We start from the raw sequence: 12,426 nt of genomic DNA on the forward strand, positions 1-12,426 counted from the left end.
CTAATGTCAGCAAAGAAATTGTATTATATTTAACTTTCATCAAAATGATAGATCTTCATTTTGTTTAGACCTGTCTGTGTGCATCCATGATGATCAAATTCATCAGGGGATTTGAAAAGTACTTTCTATACATTATAATTTTGGTGAAGCAACAGTTAAGCTCTGCCTACTCCCCTAATGGTTCGTCGTAGTAACCTACACTGGTTCCACCAGAAGCAGTTCTTTGAATTGCTATATCTGGGGCTGTTCTCCTTTGGTGTTTAGGGTCATTATGAGTTAGGATCACTTGGGCCCTTTTGAGGCAGGATCTCTCAACAGAATCCAATGCATGTTATCCAATAGTAGTGCTGTCTAAGGTAATATGATTCATTCTTACAACCCAAGTGAACTATTATCAATCGCTCTCTTCTTATGGATGCCACACTCAGTGTGTAGCACAAGCTATTACTCAGGATTCATAGGAATCTGTCAGAAGTGGAAGCATGTTTGCTGCTTTGATTGTATTTTGTTCCCAGTGAGGAAATTGTGTAATCAAACGCAGATAAACTGAAGAAGAAAAAAAAAGCAAAACTGAGCTAATCTCACTTCTTATCTGGCTATAGGAGTCCCTGGATGGCTCAGTTTTGTCCTGCTCCTCTCCCTCCTCCATTGCATCCTTTGCCACTTACACCTCATTGACTGTCACAACACAGCCTCATTCAAATCATCTTCGATGTTGGCTTCACTGTGCCCGTTTCCACAGTTCTGGCTCAAACCTTGACTTGATTGTGTTAGAGAGGGTTCTATAGGGAAGCAAAACACGGATTCTTTTGAATATTTATATATATGTGATATGACAGCTAATCAGTCCACATAGCAGTACAGAGGGCTCAGTTCAACTCACTTCTGTTTGTGAAGTCCTTTTGTAAACATAGACACACACTCAGGATTCTCACCTTCCCTTCTACAGTGTCCTGGGATACCTGGCGTACGTGGCCAAAAACCTGCCCGACACCTTCCGTGAGGCCAAGTTTCTGATAGCATGCCGGTGTTCTCTAGTGTCTGGGCCATCTTCCTCCCAAGGGAGCTCATGGTCGTTGTGGATATTTCCATCTTGGCCTCCAAGTGTGGGGTATATAGGCTTCATCTTTGCACAACAGTGCTATATGATCTCCCTAAGGCCAACTAGAAACACATCGAATGGGTTAAGGAATAAAATATGCTTGGGAAGAAAGTGATCCACAGCTCTGTGAGCTTTTCTCATAGATTTTACAAAAACAATAAGCATAAGTCGAAATATAAACGATGCCTTCCCCAGTCAGCTTTTATGCCATGGACGCATCAGCTTTTGTTTTCCATGGCTTGTTGATTTCAAGTTCTGGGAGTGAGTTCCAATCCATAGGAACCTCGGGTACAAAAGAAGAAAGCCCGAGCCGGGCCTGTGCATTCTCACAGTTTGGGGACACTTGACTCTTGCATCCAATTTTCCAGTCCTCTCCCTGGGGTCACTTTCTTACTGCTTTCTTTCCTACACCTAACATGTCATCCTTTCCCAGCTACTGGTCCCTCTTGTTAGTAAGTCCAAAATAAATGAGATAACTCCTCACAATCTGAGTATGCTTCTCACAGAACTGATTTGCTTGTTCTACATCTCTAAACAGGAAGTAAAGGGAGGAGCCAACATCCTTGGGCGGGTCCAGCAGTGAACTCGCTGGCATTGTAGCCACCGGGAAGAGGGGCTTTGGTAGAAAGTCCTTGCGATCCATGTCTGAAAGATGATGAAAGAGCTGGTGACTACGCCAACCCCCATCCCAGCAGCCACTTCCATCCATCTGCAAACCACCTTGCCCCCGGTCAGGTCGCTGTGACAGTCCTTGTCGGACAGAAAAACTGCGGGGAGCAGCTAGCCTAAAAATCAGCAGCAGGTGCGCTTCACCACCATGTAGCTCTTCAAGCTGTCAGAAACGGGGTGGCCTAGCCTTCACTTCTGTAACTCGCCTCTCTGTACTTTCAAACCGGGCACTTTTCAGTGAATAAACCAGGCTTTGACCGGTTCCCATGGACAAAATCCTGTGGCATACTTCCTCCTCGGGAACCAGTGAGGACGCCATGCGTGGGGCCGGACTCCAGGTTGGGGGACGAGCCCCAAAGTGGGCAGGGAGACAAGCCTGGAGATCTGCTTCTGCCCAGAGACCTACAAGAAAGTCCTTTAAAGCACAGTTCTACTCGCTACCGCTGGGGGCGCAGCGGGCCAGTCTGACAACCCTATTTATGGGTTTGTTTTCCCTGTAACACATTAGTAGGTTTGGGGCGCCAGGTAGGGGCCCCGATGGGGCACGTGGGCAAGGGTTCAGCTGTGAACCTAAAGTGTGAGGCTTCAAGCCACCAGCCCTTCTGAGAGCGATGTGAGCACCCTTGGGGCCAGGTGGACTTGCCACCGCGGGGTGGCTCTCAGCTGGGGCTGTGGGCTTTCCTGCCACACACCAGGGGCTCACAAGGACCTCTGTGACCTCACTGGCTCTGGGAGGACTTAAGGCCCTGCAGACGGCTCTTACTTTGAGACGACAATGGCGACTCAACCTGACAAGAAGCAACAGCGTTGCTCTTGGGCAAACACCCAATTGCAAAGATTCACGACATTTTTATTCCCCGAACATCCAGCCCCGCGTCCGTCCCCACCGCCTCGCATCATGCCCCTGCCCCCATCACCCTCGCAGGACTGGAATCCCCGGAGAACTCTCCTTCCCGGGCCTGTGTTCAGCCAGGTGGCTGACCACAAGCAAAAGCCTGCCACCTACCAGCAGGTAAGACTGGGGACTCAGCACACATTGTGGGGGAGGGCGAAAGCAGCCTGTGCCCTGCCTTTAGCTCCCTAGGTCCGTGTCAAAATGGGGGCTTTGCCAGTCAGGCACCGACCTATTCTCTCACAGTTAGGAGGCCGAGGGCATTCCTCCAACACAGAATGAGCCTATGGGGCAGAGGGAGTTTCTGAGGCTAGCGGGCTTTCAGAGAGCAGGCAGCCTCAACTTTCTCTTTAAAAAAGGGCTGGTGAGGAGGAACAACTGACCTTACTGTTAACAGTTCAACACATAACCTGTGACACCACCAAGGAACCCAGTTAGGAGTTCAAATTCAGAGTTCTCTCTCTGTCTCTCTCTCTGTCTCTCTCTCTCTCTCTCTCTCTCTCTCTCTCCCTGTCTCCTTTTTCATCAATTTATGCTTCATGTGGTCTCTTAGAGCTCAAAAGAGATGGGCTCAGAAACCTCTCTGCACTCATGTCGGAAACTCACTGCCATAAATCCCTGCTGACTCACAGTGACCCCACAGGACTTGGTAGAAGTGCCCCTTGGTGTCCGGAGACTGGAGCGCTTTAAGGGAGTAGAAAGCCTCATCTTTCTGTGGAGCGTGTGGAGGGCTGGGATTACTCACTGCTGACTTCCTGCTTAGCAGACCCAATGCATGACCCCCGGGAGGCCAGCAGGGCCCCTCTCACAAGTGTGGTGGTTGACAGCATGTTGAGAATGTGAGGCAAGACAGAAAAGGCCGACTATCACACAAAGGTGGGCCATCTCAAAAAACTCCCAAATCAAGAAAATTTTAAATTATCATTCAAAAAAGATCGACCCTCTCGGGAACTTGCCGGGGCAGTTCTACTCTGCGGGTAGAGCGACTGTTGGTCGGAGTTGGCCCGATGACAGTGGGTTTGGCTGGGTTTGGCCTGGTCCTCTGTAGGCTTCCAGTCTGCTCAGCCCTGAAAGACTCCACGCAGGAGAATGCGTCTGTCACATCTGTCTTCTCTTGCTGGTTAATGTGGACTGCTGACCATTGGGTGAGCTGTGGGTTGCTTACCTACCGCAATTAAGACGCTGGTTAAGAGTTGCCACGAGTATCTCTTGGGTAGAATACCTCAATTCCTAAGCCCCTCTAGGCGAGCCCAGTGTCCCGATCCAAGCAGAATGGATTGGCATGAGCTTCCGACCTGGGCAAGGAGAGGAGAGCCCATGACATTGGGTGGGGATCTCTATCTGGCCCACAGCTTTTGGATACTGGAGAAGTCCTGATGGTCCCCATGGGGGACGCAAGGATGGACAAGGAGGGGGCCTGGTGGAAGATTCTGCTCTCTGGAGCCGTCGCGGGAACCGTGTCCCGCACCAGCACCGCCCCTCTGGACCGGACCTGAGTGCACATGCAGGTGTGGGCGTGGGGCCTCCACTGCAGCCAATGGGGATTAGTGGACTGGGCTTTCCCGGTTTCAGGGTGGGGCTCTAGGGTATTGTTGGGGATACAGGAAGGAGATTGTGGTTTTGGTGGATGGGGACAAGGGCGAGAAATGGAGCCCAGAGGTGAGGGGGAAGCTTGGAGTGACGGGGGGAGCCTGATTTTTTCAATGGCGCTGGTTGCACCCAGATCCGAGGAGCTGGGAGCTGCAGGTGGGGCTGGGTTGAGAATGGAGAGGGCATCGGGGAGGGGTTTGTCCAAGGGTCAGGTCTTTTCCACCCTCAGGTTTACTCTTCCAAAAAACACATTATGAACCTGCTGGGGGGGTTACGGAGCCTGATCCAGGAGGGAGGCTTCCGCTCGCTGTGGCGCGGCAATGGTATAAACGTGCTCAAGATCGCCCCTGAGTATGGGATCAAGTTTCTGGTCTTCGAAGAGGTAGGAAGTGATAGGTGTCTACAGCCCCGCCCTCCGGATCACAGGAGCCCGCCTTCCCAGCCCTCTGTCTCCTGTCCGAGTCCTCAGGCCCTCTCCAAGGTGGGCTTGAGGCTGGAAGGCCCCGGAGCTGTGCTCACCTTCCTCTCTCCTCGCTCGGGCCCGCAGTGTAAAGCTCACTTTGGGGAGTCCTCAAACCCCATCTTCCAGGAGGATGTCTTGGCGGGGTCTCTGGCGGTGGCCGTTTCCCAGACGCTCATCAACCCCTTGGAGGTAAGTGAGAGCCTGCTCAGTGGACGGCCTCGCACAATGAAGCGACTGCAGCCCCTACCTACTGCGCAATGACTCGTGTGCCCCAGGCATCCTGCACAAAGCACCGTGTTCGACCCTCACCAGGACCCGCCACATGATCTGCCGGCTCCATTTGGTTGGTGGTTACTGTCAGATTGGCTGTGATGCTAGGTAACCTGGCCATGGCATTCTTGGGCACCTCCTATGCACGTGACAGCTGGACATTGACTGAGAAAGACTGAAGAAGCATCGATGCCCTTGAACGATGGTGCTGGTGAGGGATGTGGTCGGGTCCCCGGAATGTCAAATGAACTCCCACATCTGCCAGAATGCTCTGAGAGGCAAGGATGGCGAGACTTTGGCTCCCAGACTTTGGCCATGTTCCTGTCCAGTGAGCAGGACCCACAAGGAGATGGGTGGATACAGTGGCTGCAACCACGGCAGAAACATCAGAAGCACAGTTAAGATGATGTACGATTGGGTTGGTTCCTGCTGCTCCACTGAGTCCCTGTGAGTCAGAACCGAGTCCCCAGCACCTCACAGGAAGCACTCGCATGACAGCAGGGAACACTGCTCAGACAGAGACACTCAGTGCCCTTTGGGGATACTGTTAATCCATCTCTGGGAAGCTGGCCCTTGTGTTTTACTGACCTCCTCCTTTCGCAACCAGGACATCTTTTTTTATCACCACTGGGTCTCCTGGTCACTCAGCCAAAGTCTTGCTGTCCTCACATCTCAGAAGCCTCTGCTGGCATTGCCCTAAGCCGGGCTCCTCCTTCGGGGATTCCATCGTCCAGATACTGTTCTTTCCAATACCGTCCTTCTTAGGCATAGACTGATTGCCCAACTGTTACGTGCATATGACGTCACCATGGCTTGCAGCTGAGTCCTGCCTGTGGCATTGTGGCTCTTGGACACTTGTCAAGAGGGGTGTTGCACAAGTGCCCAAGGCAGCCTGTCCCTTGAGTGCCTGATTGCGGCTCCAGTGGGAGCTAGTGGCAGATCTGAGGCAGACGGAAACCCTTGACTGCTTTGCTCTTTGCTCTTTGCGTCACTCTGTTGTTTCTTGGTCCAGTTCTGAGGTCGTTGGTTTCCTCTGTGTTGGGGTGCCATCCATCCTGACGGCTGTAGTCTTTGATCTTCATCGGTAAGTACTTCCAGTCAACTTTCCTCCCAGCCAGCAAGGCTGTGTCCTTGGCACCCGGCAGGCTGCTCAATGGCCTTACTCGGCTCCTGATTCCACGTACTTGTTGGCATCGCCCAGCATCTGGGATCACTGTCTGCACACAGGATGGAATCCTGAAGACAAGGAGGGGATCCGATGTTGAAGCACAACTTCCCTGGTTTGAAACCCTGCGGTCTTCCTGCCTCTGCTCATGTGTTCATATGAATGTGGGGACACAGCTGGTGTGGTTCAGGGAGCGTGAACATCAATTGTTTTGTGTTTCTGGTGTCCAGCGTGTAGTTGACGAGACCAGATATGGCTGGGGATACAATCCCAGACAGTACACCTGAGGCCCAGTTACCACCCTTCAGTCAGGAAGGCTGGCACGGGAAGGGAATGGTTTCAGCAGAGCTTCTAGACCAAAGCTTCCCAGAGTGGGTGGGCTTGAGCCTGTAGGGAGCACGGAGGGAGGCGTGCTGAGAAGACCCAGTGAGGCTGCAGAAACAGATCCCTACACATTATGTGGTAACATTGGCTTTAGTAGTAAAGTGTTGCATTGCCAGCGGGTCATGATTTTGTTCTGAAAGGGGGTAGAAAGCAAAGTAAAATTGGGCACAACTCTTGTACCGGATAAACCAGGAAGCAAGGGCTGGCCATCTACTTGCCACACTCGTGTATAAAACCCTGGGGGATTGCCTCCTGACAGATGAGGTTAACAAACCTGGAGAGTGAGTGTCTGTTTCCCTGGGGCGGGTGTTTGATTTGAGGCAGGGCTGGCTCCAGGGCACTTAGCCCCATATGTCCCACTCACTGCACTTCTCCGGGCCCCAGAACAGGGATGCCCATAGGGGTTCTGAGGACCCTCCTCACCAGTGTCCACTTAACGACCGTGGACAGTCTTACCGACCTCTGAGGGCCTGGAGGCCCACCCCGTTGTTGAGCTGTGCCAACAGGGCTCCTTGCACAGGGACAGGGCATGAGTCCCCCATGAGACTACTGACAGGAGCTCCCTGGCCTCCCTGCCTCCACAGGTGCTGAAGACCCGCCTCACGCTGGGACGCACAGGCCAGTACGATGGCCTAGGTGACTGCGTCGGCCAGATTCTTCGCCGCGAAGGCCCGGCCGCGTTCTATAGGGGTTATGCGCCCAACATGCTTGGCATCATCCCGTATGCCTGCACTGACCTGGCTGTCAATAAGGTTGGCAGAGGTGGGGGTGAGGTTGCTGTAGGCGGCATTGACGTGGCCCAGGACTAGGGCCAATTCTGAGCCTTCTCTGGCCCCCTACCCCTTGCAGATGATGAACAACATACGGGTAAAGAGCAGAGGGGATAACGAAGAGCACAGCCAGGCTTACAATATCTACATGCAAACGGTGTCCACAGCGTGTGGCCAGATGGCTAGCTATCCCCTGGCGCTATTAAGGACCAAGCTCCAAGCAAAAGGTCTGCCTGCCCCTGATGAGACCCACTTTGTGGCCCCACCAAATGCCCTCAGCACATCCCACACCCCCATTCTCCTTACTTGGCCCTGACCTCTTAGGCTGCCATCCAAATGCCTAGAACTCATACTTCCCCAAAAATCTTAACATCCTGTGCCATTTTCCCTCAGTCCCAAAGGTGATCTAGTCCTGGGTGACACACACCTTGACCCCGCCCCCACCCCGTGCATGTTTTCCTCCTGACCTTGTGACACAACACTTGCTGAGGAGATGGTGGCCAACTTACACATTCCCGTGTCGGAGGGAAGTTGGGAAACCCGGGGGTGTTTCAAGGGCCCCGTTTGCGGAAGGGCATCTCTAGGCCTTCCTTCCCTAGCATATATCGGTGGACTTCAAACTTCCAATTAGAAGCTGAGCCAATGTCCCAAGGATAGACCACGCAGGGACCCCAGGACACAGGACTCACACCCCCAAAGAGGCCAGCTTGCTCAAATAGACTCATAACACACCTGCACCATACATTCTATCCGGAGATTCACATTGACTCAAATGGACAGAGCAGAATGACTCCTTAAGGTCTCTGAAGTTGTCCATCCTCACGGGAGCAGAGAGCTTCAGCATTCATCACTTGACACTGACTCGGGAACCCTAGAAGATGGGGTGGAATGCCATTGTGGGTGTCTGGGACTGTACCTCAACCATTATGGGAGTAGACAGCCTTGTCTTTTTCCCAGAGAGGCGCTGGTGGGTACACACTGCTGGCTTTGAGGTGAGTAGACTAGACTCAACGCACTGGGCCACCTGGGCTCACTTCACCTTTAGCAGCTCCTCCTCACCAGGGTCCCCAAAACAACTCATCAGATCTAATTCCCCAACTACCTTAATAACCACACCCCAACCCATCTGAAACTCTCAAAACAGACCAGAGCTCACTCCCTGACCTTGACAAAGCCTCTCTCCACAAGCCCCCTGAACACATGCCCAAGGCCCTAGCCAAACATAGGCATCCTCACCACAGTCACCTCTTTCAGGGGAATTGTCCAGAAACCCTTTCCCTACAAGAGCGCCTGAAAACACCCTGAATGAAATCTTTTGTTGCCGCCTCCACACTAGCTCATTTCCTCTTTAACATTCCAGACTCCAGGCTTTTCCTATCAGTACCCCAACACCCCCACTTCCTTTATTCTATGTGTAATAACTTGGCCTCATTCCTCATAGATACTGTGGAGGGCTCAAAGCCCAGCATGTGGGCCATTTTCAGAGACATCGTGGCTGAGCAGGGCTGGCCGGGGCTCTTCCGAGGACTAACACCCACTCTATTAAAAGTTATCCCGGCTGTGGGCATCAGCTGCACGGTCTATACAACAATGAAAAGCACCCTGGGAGTTTAGGTGAGAGCCAGACCACAGGTAGATAGGGGTGATTAGGTGGGGACAGTCCCTTCAACAGTACATGATGTGACACCCGCTCCTCCTGACAGGCTCTCCTGGGGAGGACATGATTGTGTCCATGGAGGTGCCTGAAAACTCCAGGAGCAGGAGTAGAAGGCCAGCATGTGGTGGAAACCGCTGTTGGCAGACTGGTGGACAGTTCTCTGACATGCACTGGCAGGGGCCCAGGAACCAACCCAACCACTATATGCAGGTGAGGGGCTTTGGAGAGAACTGCCATCTCCCCAGGAGTATATGAACTTTGGATGAAAGGGTGCCAAGTGGCGGTTGTGTAATTAGGTCAATTGAAAGAGATATCAGACAAAATGAGGCATTCAATTGCTCACCTCTCAGACATCCAGGATCTCAGCTGTCAGATCCGTGCAGGGAGGGGGGATATATTTCAGGTCAGGGCTTATATACACTTTGGGGACATGCAAGCCCCCCTGGTTCCATTGTAAATGGGAGGGGTTGTACCTTCGGCATACTTGCAATAGGAAGGGACAGGCAAGGGGTGTACACGCCACAGTAAGAGCAGGTACTAAGAGTATCCATGTGACAAGATTGGCGGCCTCTTTAAGGACCAGAAGGCAGCCAAATCTTGTACCTCCTGGAGTTGGCTTCACCTGGCTTTGGGGCTGTCCTTCAGGGGAACAATCCACTGTCCCACTGATCAGGGAGTGGGCCACATCTCAGGTGGGACAGACTATATAGTCTGAATGCTCTAGATGGCCATAGCCCTCAGGCAGGAAACCTTGAAGCAGTTCACCTCCAAGTGACTAGCCATTGACCATGTGTTAGCAAGCAGCATCTTAGGTTTGGATAAAATATGGGGGAACAACCTGGGGAATAACCTACCTGTATGCGACACATTCCCAGCACTCTTGTGTCCCTGCCCAGGTCTACTCCTGCAAAACCAACAACCTGGATATCCTGGGGGACCTGTGGAGCATGGTCAATGCAGGTGCGGTCCACTCATTGAGCTGTGGCAATGACATGAACGTCCTCAAGGGAGAAACTAGAGGGCACACAAGTTGATCAAGTTCATGGCCCATGAACAGGAGGGAGCTGTGAGCAGGCATGGCATGGTAGGTAGCAGTGGGGGCTGGGCTCTTGGAGGTGAAGGGGCACTGCTAAGGCCCTGACACCTGTGCCTCCCACCCACAGGTTACATGGGCCATCCTGTGCCAGTAAGACATTCTGTGTGGACAGGAGAGCTCAATGGCTGGCTGCATGGCTAGTGCCAGAAATCAAACCTATATTCCAGAAAAGAAAGCATCATTGATCCAATGGAGGTGAGGAGGAGCTTGGGCCAACAGCAGGGGGAGCCCCATTAGCTGCTCCTGAGGCAGCACTCCTTTTGGAGTGTGGCAATGGGAGGTAGGGTTTCCAGAGAGAGTGATCAAGTGCCACCCTGTTGGCACCAACTCCTTGGATCCCAGAAGCCACAGAACAAGCCTTGCCTGTTCCCATGTCTTGGCCTCTGTGCTCCACAGCTATCTCATTGGCAGGTTTGCGAGAATAGGTTAGCAGGCATATAATCCTCTTCTTAGATTGGAAACTCTGCTGACCACAGTCTAGCCTGAAGTCCCCACTGCCAGATAGGTGGCAGCTTCTCATGATGTCTCTTGTCTTAGAATGGTTCCGGTACTCTCCAGGTGCTGAAAACGAAGTTGACCCTGTGCCGGATGGGCCAGTACATGGGACTGCAGGACTGCTACCAGAAGATCCTGGGGAACTGGGGTCCTGGGCCTTCTACCGCAGTTAACTGACCAAAGTGCTGGGGGTCTTCCCCTATGCAGCCATCGACCTGGGCCTCTCTGAGGTCCTGGGGCTGCTCATCCCTGTCCGCCGAGTATGCCGCAGGCCTGCATCAAGGATACTTCCTGTTCCAAAGCGTCCAGGATTCTCCTCCTGGCTCCCTACCTCTGACAGGGACGCCTCTCAGCCTTACCAGGCCACTTCCTGGCTGTGGGGGACAGAGGGGAATGAGGAGCCGCCCTTCTCTGTCCAGACCCCCTGCAGTTTGACACATCATGGGACATGCTTTGTCCAATCCTCCCAGGGACTGTCTTGTGGGTTGCCTCCCGGTCAATCTCACTGAATTAGGACTGGCTCCGGATAACTGCCCTAAAGGTCTGATCCATTTCCGTAACCAAGTGGGGCCACAATACGAATTCAACAAGGATCGCGTTGGCCAGAAAATGGGACTTTCCATTCCCATATTCTCCGCGACGTTCACAACTCCGGTCATGAAACCTCAGAATGGTCTGAGATTCTGTACGTTCATGCCATCTTTTCCTCTGCTCTCATCCCCCTTTCTGTGCCTCCTGCCAAACCAGCCAACGTCCTCCTTTCTCAATCCCCTGTGGTGGACTCTTCCAAACTCCGGAACCTCCCACCACCGCACACACTTCCCATCCTTCTGATAGCTTGGATGTTTTGTTCTTCACACTTCCCGATCCTCCACCCTAGTCCCTACCATCTCCTATGAGTCTGGAACCAATCCCACCACCTTCTCAGCCTTCAGAGCTCCCCAAACATCTGTCTCCCCCTCCGGACTCCCTTCACTCCCCTGTTGTTTGGAGTGGAAGACCCTATCCCAGTTCAAGCGCTCTTCTCCCTGATGGATCTTTCGCAAATAGAAAAATGCTTACGGACATTTTCTAACGACCCCACTACTTGTTTTAAAGACTTTCAAACCTCACACAAACGTATGACTTAACATGGATGATCTTTATATCGTCGTTACGTCTACTCTTAACCCTGATGAGCGAGAGCAGGTTTTTTCAACGGCACAGCAGCATGCAGACAGGTCCACCTCACAGGTGCCACCATGCCCATAGGCCCCCAGGCGGTCCGTAGGGGGACCTGACCTGATCTTATCAAACAGATACCCATGCTGGATGAGAGGGCAGAGCTGGCCGAGACCGCTTGATACAATGTTTGTTGGCCGGCTTACACGCCATCTCTCATAAAGCAGTTAAGTTTGACAAGCTAGGAGAAATTACCCAGCAGCCAAATGAAAACCTCGCACCTTTCCCTTCACACTTCACTGAAGCCTTAACACAGTATACTTGGTTGCACCCCACCTCTCCAGCCAGGGCTACTGTTTTAGACACTCGTTTTATAATGCACTTGGCAATATTCAAAAGAAACTTAACACTGCAGAGAATGGCCCTCAGCCCCACATCCGTGACCTGCTCAACATGGCCTTTAATGTTTTTAATGTCTGAGAGGTACAGGCTGAGGGAGTACATGAGTCCCAAGCCCACCAACAGACTAGTTGGCAAGCCCAGGCTTTGGTTGCCGCTTTAAGACCCCAGCTGAGCATTTAACCTTCCACCATCTCGACGCCACTTTAAATATAGCCAGGAAGGGCATTGGGCTAAACACTGTCCACAGCTGTGAGCAATGAGCAAGACTTGCCTGGGGTGCGGTCACAAGGGACACTGGAGAAGTGACTGC

At 52.5% G+C, this 12,426-nt stretch overlaps 1 pseudogene; it reads left to right on the forward strand.

Moving 5' to 3' along the window:
• The first annotated feature begins 2,669 nt into the window (after positions 1-2,669).
• On the forward strand, positions 2,670-8,919 carry LOC142445263 (calcium-independent mitochondrial carrier protein SCaMC-3L-like; annotated as a pseudogene).
• Positions 8,920-12,426: the final 3,507 nt, after the last annotated feature.

The sequence above is a fragment of the Tenrec ecaudatus genome, chromosome 1, assembly GCF_050624435.1.
Source record: "Tenrec ecaudatus isolate mTenEca1 chromosome 1, mTenEca1.hap1, whole genome shotgun sequence".
NCBI classification, from domain to species: Eukaryota; Metazoa; Chordata; class Mammalia; order Afrosoricida; family Tenrecidae; genus Tenrec; species Tenrec ecaudatus.